At 32.9% G+C, this 16,756-nt stretch overlaps 1 long non-coding RNA gene across 1 annotated transcript; it reads right to left on the bottom strand.

The window, feature by feature from the left end:
• Positions 1-15,443: 15,443 nt before the first annotated feature.
• Positions 15,444-16,157, bottom strand: LOC136969102 (uncharacterized). Its single transcript, XR_010879759.1, has 3 exons — positions 16,038-16,157; positions 15,742-15,971; positions 15,444-15,653 (listed from the first exon to the last, which is right to left on the bottom strand). It is a non-coding gene; the product is annotated as an uncharacterized lncRNA (long non-coding RNA).
• Positions 16,158-16,756: the final 599 nt, after the last annotated feature.

Genomic DNA, 16,756 nt, shown 5'->3' with positions numbered 1-16,756 from the left:
AAAAAAATTTAAATACTAAAAATTTTTTTAGTTAAAATTCAATAATGACTTTAATAAGTTTTTTTTTATATTAGATATCCAATAAATAGATAAATGAAAACAAAATTTCTTATAACTTTAACTCTATTCATATAATATAATGAAAATGGATTGATAATACAGGTAACCCCCGTATAACACGGCACTTCTATAGCACGGATTCACTCTAACACGGTTCGAGAATTGGAAACATCCCCCGTATAACACAGGTTCACTCTAACACGGTTCGGGAGTTAGATAAAACACTCGTACAGTATGAAATGTAATAAAAACTGTTACCAGCTAATGATGCTCATGCTGAGATCATCATATAGGATGAGTAATCCTCTGGTAAAATATTTACTTAAATAATAAATAAGTATTTTACCCATGAAAAAATCTACTGCATAAAGCTGAAAAACCGGATTTTATCACTGTATCCCAAAAATGGCCACTAGGGGCACCCCTGGCTACTATTTAAATTAATTTAAATTAACAATATAAATTATTATATATTTATTTTATATTTTTATAGTATAATATTTAGTATATTATTATTTTTATTTGTAATTTTGTATGCCCCGATGCCTGCCTGCATCCGGCATTTCGACTTGTGAATAATAAATCCGATTTAAAGAAGGATTTAACAGCATGTTTTTTTAATTTTTGGAACCTAACCCTCCTTTTTGCACTAGTTCTTTGTTTCGTATAACGCGGATTCGCATAACACGGCAATTTTTTGGAACGTAACTCCCGTTTTATACGGGGGTTACCTGTAATTATAATATTGAGACAAAGCGCAAACTGTTAAAAGTAGAAAACTGCAATTCGATACACAGTTAGGGTACGTCACGAAAACGTACACAATGAAAGGATTTTCCAACATTCCCACCTCTGCGTGGAGAACGGGTAAATTAAAAATTACCCTGAACAGATTTTACTATGCTATTTTAGAAGCGTTTTTTTTTTTTACAGGAATTCGAACATAGATTTATATTAATCTAAAATTTCTCTAATTAGTCTCAAAAGAGGATGAACCTAATTCATGTACGTGGGAGAAACAGGTAAGATCGGCTATAATGTAATAATTTGAAACTTTCCTTTTGTCACTCCGTTCTCATCTTCTAGTAATATATAAATAAAACAGAAATTCCTAATCTTCTAAACAGTTTAAAATTATATTTAGATTTTTCCATTTTAGAGGAATTAGATTTATTTCTGTTCTTACCAGCTGAATATCCAGTACTGTACATTCTCAATTGAAGACCATCGATATTAACATGATTTTTGGAAAATTGCGGGTGTTAGCAGGGTTACTTTCTCCTTGCTGCAAGTTGTTTCGGTATAGCAGTATCATTGATAACAGCCCAGCTTTATATAAAAAAAATTAATAAAAATAATTTAAAACATGAGGAAACCACAAAAACATTTTTTTGTCTCTACAAATGCATGGTCCTTCAGATCGGAAGATGCGGGAGCAATCAGGTAAGTAGTAAGTAGCTGACGCTACAACACTCACACGTTTAGTGTGAATAAATGCCAGTGCAATAAGCTGAAATCTGAAACAAATATAATTTGCAATACCGGTGAGTGCAATTATCACCGCGCGAGAAGTGCGGAAAGCAAAAGCAATAACAGTTCACACTGGGTACAGCGTATTGTAGCGATTCCAAATTTTAGTAGAAAAGTGAATTTTCCCATGACGTCCGTTTGAATATGCATTGAAAGACATAAAGAACGTCCAATATATGCATTGTCTGCAGGTGCAACCATTCGCATTGCATTGGAAGTACACACCTGATGCAATAACAAAACTGTAGTGTGTAAAATAGTTTCCACTCACTTTATTACTGTGCCCACTGGCGCATCGGCACCGGAATACTACGCGGCACGTAACCTGTCACCAGAAATTAATAAAAAAATTATAAAAAAATACGTGAAAATAATTCGATATCAATTTCAAATTTTTTTTTTTTTAAATGCAAACATTTGAATATGGATTCGGCGAATAATGTACGCTGATTTAAAAACGAACTTTTGTCACAATTGTGACATCGCACTGGTCATACAGCCTGGACGTATTTTTGCTTTTGGTGTGAGAACTACATTAAAACTTTTTTCCAACTGTCTAAAGATACTCGTGCGTTTTCATGATACTTTTTGCAGCCTTCCACATATTTTCCCTTCGCTTCCTGCCAAACTTTAGTTGGGAAATAATGCCCTGTGCTGGAATGGCATCACCCCGTTTACACCAGAAATAGTTTCTACGTATTCGGACTTGGCATATCGCCGTTTTTTCTCTTTGATAATCTTGAATCATTATTCAACTTAATGGCTTCTTTACAAAGTTATGTTAATTGTACTGTTTGAATAATAACAGTGGATGGAAGAAGTTTTGTAGGAACATTGATAGGTTTTGATCAAACAATCAATTCAATTATTGATAAATGTGTTCAGAGAGCGTATAGTTCCATAAAAGGTGTCTAACAGGTTTGGCTTGGTTTATACAACAGTCGTGATGTGAGGACATCGGTATGCATCAAGAAATTAAAGATCTCTTTTTCAGACACAAATGGAAGGAATTAAATGTCTTGATTAACGTGCAGCAATACTTTTTATGTAGACAATCTTGATTTTACCTTTGAGTAACACAGGAAACGTTCATCACAATTTGTTTGTTCACATAGTTTCTACTCGATGTTATATTTCTCCAGAAAAACGTTTCCCATTTCATCGCTGCGTTATCTTGCTCAGATTATTGTAATGATGATATTAAGTGAGTATTCCTTATAGCAATTCTTATTTCTGTTTGTTACCAAGAAATCAGAAATCTCCACATGGCCAGCCCATAATGGCGAGGCGCGAACCCACGACCGAACTCCCAGTGTTCAGGGAACAGAACCACTTGTCCACTGGTGGGCTCTTGTATTTAATGATCTCGATAAAAGTAATGAAATCTCTTTGCCAGCTTTTTATATTACAGGAAATTCTCATTAGTTAGAAATTCAGGAAACGAAATATTTGCGACTTCGAATTATCGAATTTCGAGTTATCCGAGATTCACATATCTCTGTATAATATGGTAAATGCCGCGTAATTGATGTAATTTAATTAACAAACGGAATAGTGTTACTTATATAGAATGCTGTTTTCGTTACTTAATAGTAATAATATAAATAAATTGCAGGTAAGCAGCAAATATCCGACGAGAACCTCACAGTTCACCAGACAAGGTTTAAAAAAGTAAAGCAGAATTTTTCAAAATGTAGCCAAATCAGTTTTAAAGTTGCCCAAAAGTCGTAACCTAGAACCCTGCTAATATTTTAGTCAATTCCTCGTAGCCCAATCTTGCAATCCCGAAACTCAGTCGCATTTGATGACATAAGAGTAAAAAAGAGTAGTTCACGAATAAGGTGACACAAGAAAACGTGTTACTCTAAAAGCAAAACTACATTGATCAGATTAGAGTTGTTCTTCTGTTGTTCTCTTATAGCATGTTGTTCTCTTATAGCATGGAGGCATTTCGATCTCAATGAACGAGTTAGCATGTGCACATTACAGTTTAGACAGTATTTTCACTTTGAAATTCGAAGTAGCCTTATTTCGAACTAACCGAATTCCTTTACGTGTAAATCCCTAGGTCCTCCCGGCTTGGACGGTTAAAAACTAACGGGATTTCGAACAATCCGAGTTCGAATAAACGAGGATTTTCTGTATAACTTTAAAGATTTTGAAGATTTTATTATACAGTAGAGCATCGATTATCCGACTTAATTGGGGACTGGGGTTGGTCGGATAACTGAAAAGTCGGATAACCGAAAAGTATGAAAAAATACATTATTAGTATAGTGTATTAGGCCTGGTTTAAATACTAGCCTCTCTTTCATGGTCGAGCCAGTGCTGCCAGCTAAAACATGCAAAAATTTAACAAAAATAATATTAAAGTAGCAAGACATAACCAAATATTGTAGCGCCACATCACTAGCGGACATTTGAATTTGCCGACTAGAACGCGGTCGGTTAACCAATAAGTCGGTTAATCGGAAGTCGGATAATCGATGCTCTATTGTATTTTCTTTATAATTTCCAATAAAATACTTTTTCAGCCACGTTTATTTTACATGCCGGTATATATTTTTCTACTACCTTAAAAAACTTATACTTGTACAAGAAATGAGTTCTAAAAAATCATCGTAACCCGTTTTTCGTTTTAACATTTTTTTACAAGACAGTCTAAACGTCTCTCATTTAACCGACATACCCTCCAGAGTGGATGCCAAGCTGTTTCGTTACCGAAAAATGTTATTCATGTCACTCATTCTGTTTTCCTGTTTACTCGGATTTCACTTTTGTGTGCAGTATTGCATGTCACCAGTTCATTTTTCTTTGTCCAGACTACTCAAAAAATCAAAAGTGATAAAAAATGACTGATAATGTCAATATATAACCGCTCAAAATACTTTCATTTCTAGGAATTGTTACATCCAAAGCCCATACAAACATTCCGTTTTGATTGTTTGTATTCAAGAAATAATTGACAACTTCACTTTACACAGATGCATTTCGGAAATTGTACTCTTTCCCTCTTCAAAGGGTTTTCTTTTATATTAACCATATGTCTCGATAAATTGTTTGTGCCAACTTTAGTTTAAAGTTGGCACAAACAATTTATCGAGACATTTCTTCGTTACCAGTAATTATCGATAATAAACGATCGGTTTTCGTACCTTTTTTCACATTGCCTTTTTCACAGTCATTAATATCACACTTGTGCTAATTAAAACACCTTTCTTCAAGAAGTGGCCAAATTAGTGAGTTTGAAATGTTTATTCAAAGAATGCTTTTAAAATTTTCCTAATTTGTTTAGATTAATACTAATTCTACTTTGAATGAATGTAGGCAAAACATAAAATTAGGGAAGACACTATAGCTAAGGAACGTGTTGCAATATAATGGAAACTACTGGTCATTAATTAAGATTTGAAAGTTTTACAGAACAATACTGTAACATCTGTTTGTTTTCAATCAAATAATACACGTACAGTACGTATAATATATATCATTTCATAAATTATTGCACGATAATATAAATAGAATTTAATACTTTTTCGATGATGAATTTAATAACTTTTTGTATATGATTGAAAACTTAATATTATATAAAAATCAATACTTAAAACATAAAAATATTATCAAAAAGAGTTCAAATTAATGTACATTATATAACACACCTAAGGTATTCGTTATTGTTGACTATTACATATTCCATGCAACTGGCATCTTCCTCCAATACAACTGGCATCCTACTCGTATCTCTGGGAAACATACCACTTACGAAAGATAGAAAATTTCAGTTGCTTATTACTTTACTAATATAGATCCGATGTATACAGTTCCCACAATTTCACTTAAATAATAATATTACATTTAAGTCTTTACTTGTACCTGAATCCCAACTTTTGATGTACGGCATTGAAAACATGAAAATGCTGCCCACCACCGATTTAGTTTTTCAATTTGTCTGTCTTCCTGTATGTTGGATCTTGAAAAAAGAAATACAAGAATATATATGAAAACTCGGTAATCCATTGTCTCTGAGGAAGTTTTCTAGCGGAAATGATTATCATATAATTGAATTAAAAAAAAAAATAGTTGGTATTAAAAATTCGAGTATTATTATTACACAGATATTAAATATAACGGTTAATGCTACCTATGATTCCAAAATGGCGGCTCGTCTCTGATTCCAGCAAATAGAAGAAAGGAAACAGTGGAGACGCACGTTCTAACCTAACATAACCTATTCTAATAAATTACCATAATTATTACCAACAAAATTATTAGAATAGGTTATGTTAGGTTAGAACGTGCGTCTCCACTGTTTCCTTTCTTCTATTTGCTGGAATCAGAGACGAGCCTCCATTTTGGAACCATAGGTAACATTAACCAATATAACATATAGGCCCTACCTATTTTCCATCGAATTAACATTAAATAGGTGATATTTAATTCATTTAATAATTACTAAAATTAATATATTTACAGATGTAAGTTGAGATATGAGAACTTTGTAACAAAATTTACAACTAATTATATGATGATTATAGAAATTTGCACTAATATTCATGACCTGATTCTGTAAAACGTTAAATGCTTAACATAACCATGCAAAGAATCCGTAAATTCTGTAGTTACTTTTATATCTTGTTAAATGTTATTGCATAAGAAGCATGTAATAAGCCAATAAGAAACTAGTCATACTTATCTGCAGTTATTTCTGAGAGCCAATGGCTTGGCAACAAGAAGGCCATGCTCAAGTTGTACTTTCTTGCCTGAGATTGTCCATAAATAACGTAACGTTATTTTTATAGTTTTCAAATACAAGGTTCCACCCGGTCTCGTAAAACTCCATAATACAGTCGCACATACCTACCCCCATATGTATGTAACACATATTCTTAAGCATCATTCTTACTTTTAAAATAATATTGCACAGCACTTGATATTAAACAACATTGCTATAAATACCCTAGCATTACTTACCAGTTTGTAAGCATCCCCACTTCCTTTTATTCCCTCATTAACTACTTCGTACTTGCTCACTCTTAACCACATTAGTAAAAATGAGAAGTTGCCAAGCAAAAGTACTCTAAAACATTTTTGGGAAATCAAAAAACTGCAATTGAACTCATTTTACGCCTCACACGTTTCGGTCTTCTTCTCTTTACGTTACTAAAATTTAAGTATGAATTTATTTTACAAACTTGTTCATAGATATCTGGAAATTCATAAATAGATTTTCTCCATGTAACTGCATCTGATAGTCGAAATTTGTAGCACTTAAACAATTTGTTGTTATGGTGACGTGGCGTGAAAGAGTTGCACCCGAAAAGAGCTCTGTATTTTTGTATTTTATTTTTTACCGGTACTTCAACAGTATTACGTTTCTTTCTGGATCTAACATTGCCTTCTTCTACATTCATCAAACCGTCTTTATACATTTTCACTCAATTATAGCATTTAAATACACTGTATAATAAAATGTGTACTAATAAGCAACACTTTAACATCTAAATTTGTCTCAACAGAACAACAAAATGATACATCAAAAAACAAAACCATCTGTTGCATTTTGGGACTCAATCATGACTCAATCATAGCTGTTAATTGGCTTAGGCAGACTGCAATGAATATGTTTTTTTTTTTCTTGAAACACATGTAAAGAAATGTTCTATTTTGCACAGAATGTCGATTTTCAAAGCTGAAGAAGTATTAGATGTGTATTTTTTAAAATCAAACCGACTATAACAGTATATTCGAATGAGGATGAAAAAAATAATCAATTCTGAACTAAACTGATTTTTTGTGGATTTGTTTGCTTTTGCATGACATTTCCTAAAATATCTGTCTGAATCTAAACGAAATCTGTAAGCTGGGCGAAAACGGTTTGTTGGTGTGGCGACAGCTCTGGTCACAAAATCCAAAGGTCGCCACCAGGAGGACCCCTGAACTTAACAAACTGGCAACCTAACAATTTGACCTCACTTTGAATTCGGACCTCGCTCTAGACGCTCGTGTTCTTGCCTCTATGTTCGATTTGTATAATCGCGCCATATCTCGTACTGTACATAATAAATTTAAGGTTTTTGTATGTAGCCTTGTTTTGTGTATCGTAAATAAAATTAAGTACAAAGTAGTGCTACAAACTGGTGACCCGAACGTGATATATGATTTATGGTGCTCTCTACCCGATGAAGGACTCTACAGTACGACATGAAAACTCCATCCATTCGCAATCAGATACAAACGTTGGACTTTCATCTCTTTTGAAACTGTCTACTCATTCATGTCTACCAGCGTTTCTCATCCTGGGGGTCGCGAGACAATGATGAAATCATTTTATGAGAAAAATCATTTATTATAAACTTATAAACATTTTACTTACAATAAGTACACATGTAAAGAAAAGAAATTAGTGTGATGATTGCATTTGTTTTTCATTTAAAATTTTCTCCATACGTGGATCAAATTACAAAGAGCACGTACACATCAAGTTGGAACTTGTAAATTGCTCGTGTATGTACACGTCATACACGCATGTTCATACCCGTCGCTTTATAAATGCAGGGACATAAAATAATAGGAATAGATGTATTACATTTTTTAAACTGTCGGTATTTTCTTTATGTATAAAATTAGTGCAATGTGATTATATAATATTTTAAAAAAATTACATTTATAATTACAGTCAAAATTCAATTAGTAATAGTAAGGCTTACTGTTATAATCCTTTGGGTGGAAGTCGCGAAATATTAATTTTGTTTATATTTACTATTTGGGGCAGTGGCGTAGCTACGGTTATCCCTGGCCCAGTGCGGAACCAGATTTGTGGGTTCCCGAAAAAAATTTTTTGGCAGGGATGTCCTTTTTCCCAGCGGCGGCCTTAATGATTGCGAGGTTCCGGGCAGCAGATCTTTGCGAGGCCCTTGTCCTTTGTGCAAAGTATGTGAATTGAAAATAGATATTTCTGAAGATTGACGACAAATGCAAAAGTTATAAATAAATAAATTTAGTGTTAAAATATTATATTAGAAGATTTATAAAAGTTAACAGTCATAAAGACGACAAATTAATAATGATGATAAACTAAGGTACATAAATGCCTTAAAAGATATACGCAGGGATTTAAAAATGATGTTTGCGGCTTATAACTAATAGCTAAGGATAAAATAAAAAGTTTTAAATATCAACTTTTTTCTACTCGAGTTGTTGCGCGAGGCCCCTGGCGATTGCCCTGCTCGCCACCCCCTAAGGCCGCCACTGCTTTTTCCGTAATGGTAATCGGGAACGTCCAAACGAAAAAAGTATTTTTTTTCTATAAATTTCGGCCTTTGAATTTATTTATTCCGTTAAAAACATTGCGTTTGGACTTTCAGTTTCTTTCGTTTGATGAATGATGCGTTAGGTATTTTATTGTTTTGTTTACGTAAACGGACTAAAATATTTTTGTGTAGTGGTTTATATAGTGTATAACTAGATTACAGTTGAGTTACTGTTTTTCCTGTGTAATAGGGGCCCCAGCTCGAGCATTCAGATGCCAAATTTTGCTTTGTTCTGATTGCCGTGAAAAATTTTTCGAACCCTTTTACTTGCGATTTTGGGGCCCCCATGGGTCTATCGCTTTCCAGGGACCCGGTACAGACCGCACCTACCGCACCCCCTAACTACGCCACTGATTTGGGGGGTCGCGGAGATGAGAACATCGAGAATCGCTGATCTAGACCTTCAAAAAGTGTAACCACGGATATTTTTCGTCGACGGTCGACTGTTCAACGGAAAGGTATTGTACTTGCCATCCTTCGTTGTTCTCGCGCCACGTGCCATTCTTTGTTCTCTCGCCACGTGCTGAACTGTGCGCCCAACGCATCATTTAAGCCCTGGTCACACTGCGATTTCCAGCCGCGCAGGCGGCCGCGACTGCAACAAGCGCGAGTCGCGCGCGTCTTCTCGTGGTCACACATTGTTCGTTGACGTTGCAACTCGGAAACACGTGACCCTATAATAAACCAATAAAATTACAGTAGCTTGTTTTTGACTACTTCTGTGAGTTTACCGACATTTTACGTTCTACTTCATAGTATTTACGGAATTTTAGCTATTTTTTTTATTAAAATGGTAAGCAGTTCCTTCTGTGGAATGAATAAAATTAAAAAAGCAATTATTTTGATATAGCTGGCGAGAATACACAAAAAGATAAAATCTTCGATAAAACGAAGAATTAAAATCCCACAGGTATTCGTGAGCCCGAATAAGTTCAATCAATCTCGATTCTGTAAAAGTATAAATCCTCTATCCAGTGGCGTAGCGTAGTGGGAGCGGCAGGGGCGGCACTTTTAGGGGCGGCATTTTTTCACAATAAATAATAATAATATCTTGTAAAAATTTGAACCATTTCATTTCATATTTTTGTCGCACCTACGATTCGGACCGATTGAAATGAGCACGGAATTTTTCATTACTTATTCTGTGACGAAACTGGGGAACCCCCTTTCTTTAAATGAATGTATAATAATGACATCTTGCTCATTGTAGCGACTGACAACACCGTTTGTATTGACTTGTAGGGATTCCCCGTATTTTATTTAAGGGAGCGAAATTTTCCGGGCGGCTGACACCCACGCTACGCCACTGCCTCTATCTGCCATGAGGACGAACTATTTTCAATGCTGTCACCGTATGACGTGGCACAAAGGCGTTTGCTGATTGGATGCGCGTTTGCAATCGGCGCGAGTAGAACAAACTTTTTGTTTCTAGTAGCAGTTGTAGTCGCGCCGGTTTTCGAGGGGGGATTACTAGTTAACAGGAAAAGCCGTCGCGGTTGCAGTCGCCCGCGCGGCTGGAAACCTAGTCACACTATGCTAGGGCTTTACGGATATTTGCCTTCGCACGGCCACAACTACGCTAAATTCATGGCTGAGTCAAATAATAACGACGATCACCGTCATATAGCACGCGTCGCGATCAGATCCTCATCTTAAAGAAAATAAATCAAATTAAAAGAAAAAAAATAAAAGTAAGAAAATAAAAATCAAATTATCATTGGTCTATAAATAAAATGTGCTTTGTGAGAATCTGTCTTATAGCATAATCTGTATGTTGTGAAGAGTATAAGTGACACATGATTTATTCTAAGAAATACGCCCGTAAAATTAGCTTAACTAATAGGAAATAATGTGATTCTTCTTGACATTCTGTAGTAGTAAATATGTGAGCTGAATGATGAATAAACCAATAACGAGTTTCACCAGAGTCGATAGATATACTAGTTCTTGCACTATGCTCTCTAGTAGAATTAATTTCTCAGGTTGGCGATAGTCGGCGCGTGAGTGGCTGTTAGGCGAAAAGAAGTTTGTTTATCTATTTGGTTAGTAGGTGATTTTCCCGTTTTAAAGCATTTTTGTAACTCTTTTCTACTGTTTTGACAAAAAAATCTTTACATTTAATTACATTTTTAAATTTCATATCATGTATAAAGAAAGAAAAAGTGTATTTGGTTTATAAAAGAAATTAATAATATGGTGATCTAAAATTACAGATAAGGATGTAAATAAATCGAAAACAAGTAAAACAGCAAGGCCATATTTGGACAAGACTATGTCTCGGAGACTCACTACTAAGCGGGTTCACTTCGACGCTCACGGCGGGTCTCGTTCTCATTCTCCAATCATCTTTGGTATCGCTGGTTTTGAGCGTGACCATTCAAACTTCGCCGGCCACAGCCACCACCACGATGCATTTTCATTGAAATTAACTTATCGAATGTTGAAATTTCTCTCCTTTGCGTGACTCCCTGGTTAAATTTTTGTCAAAGGCTAAAATTTTCCGTTTTTGAAAAAAATAATGGTGGATATTGAATCGTTCGCAATTATTTTTTGTTTTATAAAATAAGTAAATAAATTCGCATTTTCCTGTTTTGTTTTATTACATATGTATGACAATATAATTAGGAAAACCATTGCTCATACTCTGATATATTTAAATAACCATGGAAATTTAATCCACATAAAGACAAACTATTTTTCAAATAATTTATTAACTTTAACACTACATAAAATGTGGCATACAATTATACTTGATTTAGTGTAGGGAGAAATAGTATTTGGAATAAAATAGTTTTGTATTTTTGACATGAGAAATTACATTTCCTATGACATTCACGTTGGCTCTACATAGTTTGGTAATTTACATAATATTCTGCACTATCAAAGGTAGAATATGAATGAAGATTTATTGATGGCCTACTACACCTTTCAGCTTCCATGTCATCATTAATAACTATCGCTGTCAATATCTAATAATACCGTCTGAACTCCCATCTTACATTTACCTATTTTATTTGTCAACCTCTATTTTTATTATATAACATTCTTATAACATATTTTGTAAATAGTTTTTGTATTTATAAGTATTATAAAATGGCAAAAATGTTAATTTTAAGGGTAGAGATAAGTTTTATAATAAATCGTAAATGATAGTCAGACTAAATCGTAATTGGGTCAGACTTAATGACGATTTAACGGTTAAATCATCATTAAATCTGTCCGAAAGTGGAGATAAACACCATACTTTGTATCTCCCTACACCCTCGACTTTTAATCACCAAAATTTAGTAGCATCAATCCCATAATAAGGAAAGCTTCCTCCAAAAGTTCAAAACTTTCTTGGTTTATAAACTTTATGCAGACCTTGGCCAAGGTCAAAAACCTTCGTTACTTTTTTCATTAAAATTTTGTTACTGGATTCTAAAAGTCGTAGATTTTACGTATTATATATCTATTACTAAGAATTTTTTTTTTTTCAAAATAGAAGAAACCGTACGACGCGGAAGCGAAAACAAAATTAAAATCACTGAAGTCGCAACACTCATCGTATATTCAGTAATCTAAATATTTTTCATGTATAACTTTATCATCATTTTCTTCTTTTACGGAAAATGCAGAGCCAATTAGAAAACCAGTAAAAGTAATAACTTACAATTTCAGGAAAGATTATGCTGATTTTAAATTAGAGCCTGGTTACATGAAAACATTGATAAAATATCAATAAGAATAAATTTAATAGAAATTGCTCTTACTCTGATACAAAATTTAATGTATTCTGAAGATGCAATTGGTAGTTTTTCTATTTCCAGTTTAAATAGAATGCTACAAAATGGTGAAGGAATAATAATAATGATTGAATAGTATAATTCAACGGAAACATACAATGTTTCATTTTCGTTGTCAAAATTTTAATAAACGTGAATGCAATCTTGTCAATAATGTATAAATGGTAAACAAAGACAGCTTTGTGCTTTGTATTTTATCAAAGTCTTTTTGTGAACAAATAACAAAAGTAAAAGTTAGAGTACGGTAAAAACTACATTCTTTAATCAAGTGGCTCCCAAATTTGACACTACGCTCTTTTATAACAAGTAAGAAGAATCATTGCATTTAATAGTTTCCAAATGTAAAGAACAATTTATAGTAATAACACAAGGTTGGTAAAATGTTTAAGTAAGAATATTTTCAAGCTTCTCTCACTCAATTGGAAAATGTGTTGGGAGCGTTGGGAAAAAGTTCAAGGAACCAACAAAAATAGTTTAGAAATCACTGCTCAAAATAATCATTTTATAATGCATACGTTAATTTTTATAAGCGCTCCATATATTGGTCTCGGCATTCATCTACCTAACCCTGTTATCGAGATTAAGGATAAACAGATTGACAGAAGGATGATAATGAGAATGTATGGTTTAACAGTTTAATTTCTGCGAAAATATCTTCATAATCATCATCCAGACATTATGCTGAAAGTGCAAACATTGTTAATAAGATTTGATTTATTTTTCATGTAATAAGAATAAAACTATTTTTCTTGTGCATTGCAAAATAAACGAAGTTAATTTACGTCATTTCTGTGATGCTTACAGAAGAATGCGATACAGGATTGATGTAAAGAAAGAAAATTTATTGTTGTTCGGGTCTATCTTCTTTATAACTTTAATAATATATAATCTGTCTACGAAAAGAATTGACTTGACAGCAACGTAACACGTGATGTTGCTTCTGTTAAATCAATTAGCACATTCCCTAATGATATCAACAATTTTTTGCTTAATATGGCAGGCAATATGTTACTTTTATTCTATTTTCTGTCACTAGAATGAAGAACGACTTTTTCTTTTGTGTTAATTTTTCGTAGCATTCATTAACTCTAAAGATTCGTGCATTAGACTACTATTATAGGAAACTTCATCGCATTCACGATATTGTTTAAAATGGCAGTAACGTGTTCACCAAATGAGAAATAATGCAGAAGTAACTTGCCACAACTAAGCCAACAATGGTTGACGCTTATTGTTTAATGCCCAAGCTAATTTGTTCAGTAGACACAATATAAGAAATACCTTTTAAAAGTTGGATCTGAGAATGTAAACGATAAAACGACTATTACACTTGTTCAATTAAACTTAATATTTTAAGCACATGAAATATGTATTTTTTGCATAATTCTTAATTATTAATTCTTAGATTTATATCAGGAAAAAGGTTTCTGTAATTTAAATAATGTACATTTTGTAATTGGTTTAAAATTCTTGTTATTTACGATAAAATTTTTGAAATATTTGTATAATTAATTTCTAAACTAACTTGGCATATCAACAATACAGCATATACTAGCTAAAATATAATTATTGTTTTAATCAGCTTGTATGTATTATTGTGAAACGAAACTTCAAGCACTTTAACTGTTCATTATCACAAATAATGTAAATATTCAATTTGGCAGCATCCGTAAAATGCAGAATAATTTTATATATATTCTCTCAACAATTAAGCAGAGAAGAGATAGAAGGTAGCCTAATATTAGTAACAGAGTGGGGCTGATGATATCTTTTAAAGATAAATTGCGAAATTCTGAAGGTTTGTTCACTCCAGATTGTTGAGCGTAATCGATTTTCTCGATGATTCCAGATTCGAATATCCGACGAGTTCTGAAAAATAAGTTATTAATTTTTATACTGAAACGATCAATTATTGAGATGCAATTTTAGAAATTTGTAGACCTATAAAACTTCAAGCGTTGTCTCTGTCTGGCTGTTTATGTTTTTGACTCTTCTTTATCTCAGGAACGTCGTTCGATAGGTAACAGGCATGACAAGATAATGAAACTTTGAGTGCATACGGCCTAGATTTACTATGCAAAAACTGCATCGGAATACTAACGTTCATGTTATTTCATTTCAAATTTTACATCTGAAAAATGTTAGACAACTTGCACAAGTCTATTGTTCAAGAAAAGGTGTGATGTACAGAGACAAACCAGTATAATTTAAAGTAAAAAGCATGTATTTTAAATTAAATAGATTGAAAATATGATTAAAAATTGCAGCTTGATATTGTGACGAAGTCAATATATAATTGCTTGTTCACTTTAATATTGTCTCAATACCGGTCTGCAAATTTTAATTATATTTTTTAATTATTTAATTTACAATATGCTCTCTAGTTCAAATTAGTAGTGTCTTACTCTTGTATTTCATACTTTTCTTGTTAGAAATGGATTTGTGCTTATCATTCATCTGCGTCATTTCAGCGGAAAATGTTTGAATAGCAATAACGTGTCTTCTGGTGAAAACCGAAAGTTCATATATAGTTAATGAGGTTTTCCTCCCCGTACTGAGTACACTTTACACCTTTAGTTTCGACATTCATCTGTCAATCTTAAGATGAAGGAAAGATAGGCAGACAGATACAAAAACAACAGTGGAAATTTATAGGTAAACAATTATTCTGAAATTATAGTCTAACAAAAAACTATGTAAAGCTTCTATGGACTCACATTTTCTTGACTTGATTTTTGAATGAAAAAGTACTCCTCATTCCATATGCTTCCATAAACGTAAAAAATTTGTCATTTGAAAATACAAAATTGTCTAAATCTTTCCAAAGTTTTTTTTTTAATATAAAATCACTGTATATTAAAGCAAATCGTTCTTTCTGTACTCTTTCAATTCCTTTGTTTATATCAACAAAGTTGTTGTTTTGTATTATATGATCTCGTATGATGATCGCAGATTTTAATTCGGAATTCTAGAAAATAATTTGACGTCAGATAATATACAATATACAGCTATTAATATTAAGATATATATTAATTTTATATCATATTCTCACTTACTTGAATAGTTTGCCATAAAGTAGATGTACTGGCTATTCCACAAGAATATTCCCCTGTTAGTATAGAATCTGCTAACTTATGAAAAGTGTTTGGAACTTTTTCAGTAATAGGATACGTCATGAACGACATTAAAGTCCCGCTATAACTAGACCCTAGAATAACGATGGATAGCCACCATATTCCAATCAGAAATCTGGATGGAAACCTCTTTATAGAATCCAAATTTATTCCTGCATATACCAAATTCAATGGTTCAATAAAATATTTACGATTTATACAAAAATAAATGATCATACCTTGATATACGAAAGTTCGAAACAAATTCCAGAAAACCTTACTTCTTGGCCAAAATACTTCTATATCTTGTAATGCAAAGTCTCGTTCTAACACTATGTGTAGCGCTAGTCCAAACACAATGACGGTTATAAGCACAGCGATCCATATCTAGAAAGTTAAAATATTGCTATTATAATAAGAATATTTTATAATTGTAATGACAAATACTTGCCATAAAGGAAAATGGAGCGATAACGGAACTCCAATTAGGGATCTTCTCTGGTCTCTTCACAATGAACACTATAGAGTGAAATCCTATTACTGCAGAAAACTCCGTGATTGAATACAACTCGAATCTAATAAAGATTGGAATGATTCCCATGTCCACTTCCTGAAAATTTTGAAGGTAATTATTATTACATTTTAGTAATAACTAAAAAGTAATTTTGAAAAAGAAATATGTACAAAGATTCTTAGAAAAATTACTCTTGTTGTTAGTGATATCAAAAGGAATGTCGTATTTCTATCAGAATTTTATCGCTTTGAAACACTTACACAAGCTTTCGAACTAATACATTACTTATAAAAAAAAGCCAGGAACGAGTGACAATTTTTTCGCCAACATTTAGTAGCCCTATCTATTATCATATTTATTTGAAAAACTTTGTATATTTTAATACTATAAAATGGCATAAAGCGAAATTTTGAGGGTAGAGATAAGTGTTATAAAAAAAACTGT

Source organism: Centruroides vittatus, unplaced genomic scaffold, assembly GCF_030686945.1.
Source record: "Centruroides vittatus isolate TY-2023 unplaced genomic scaffold, ASM3068694v2 contig_17, whole genome shotgun sequence".
Lineage (NCBI taxonomy): Eukaryota > Metazoa > Arthropoda > Arachnida > Scorpiones > Buthidae > Centruroides > Centruroides vittatus.
The sequence above is the reverse complement of the archived record's forward strand: the minus strand, read 5'-3'. Positions and strand labels throughout refer to the sequence as shown.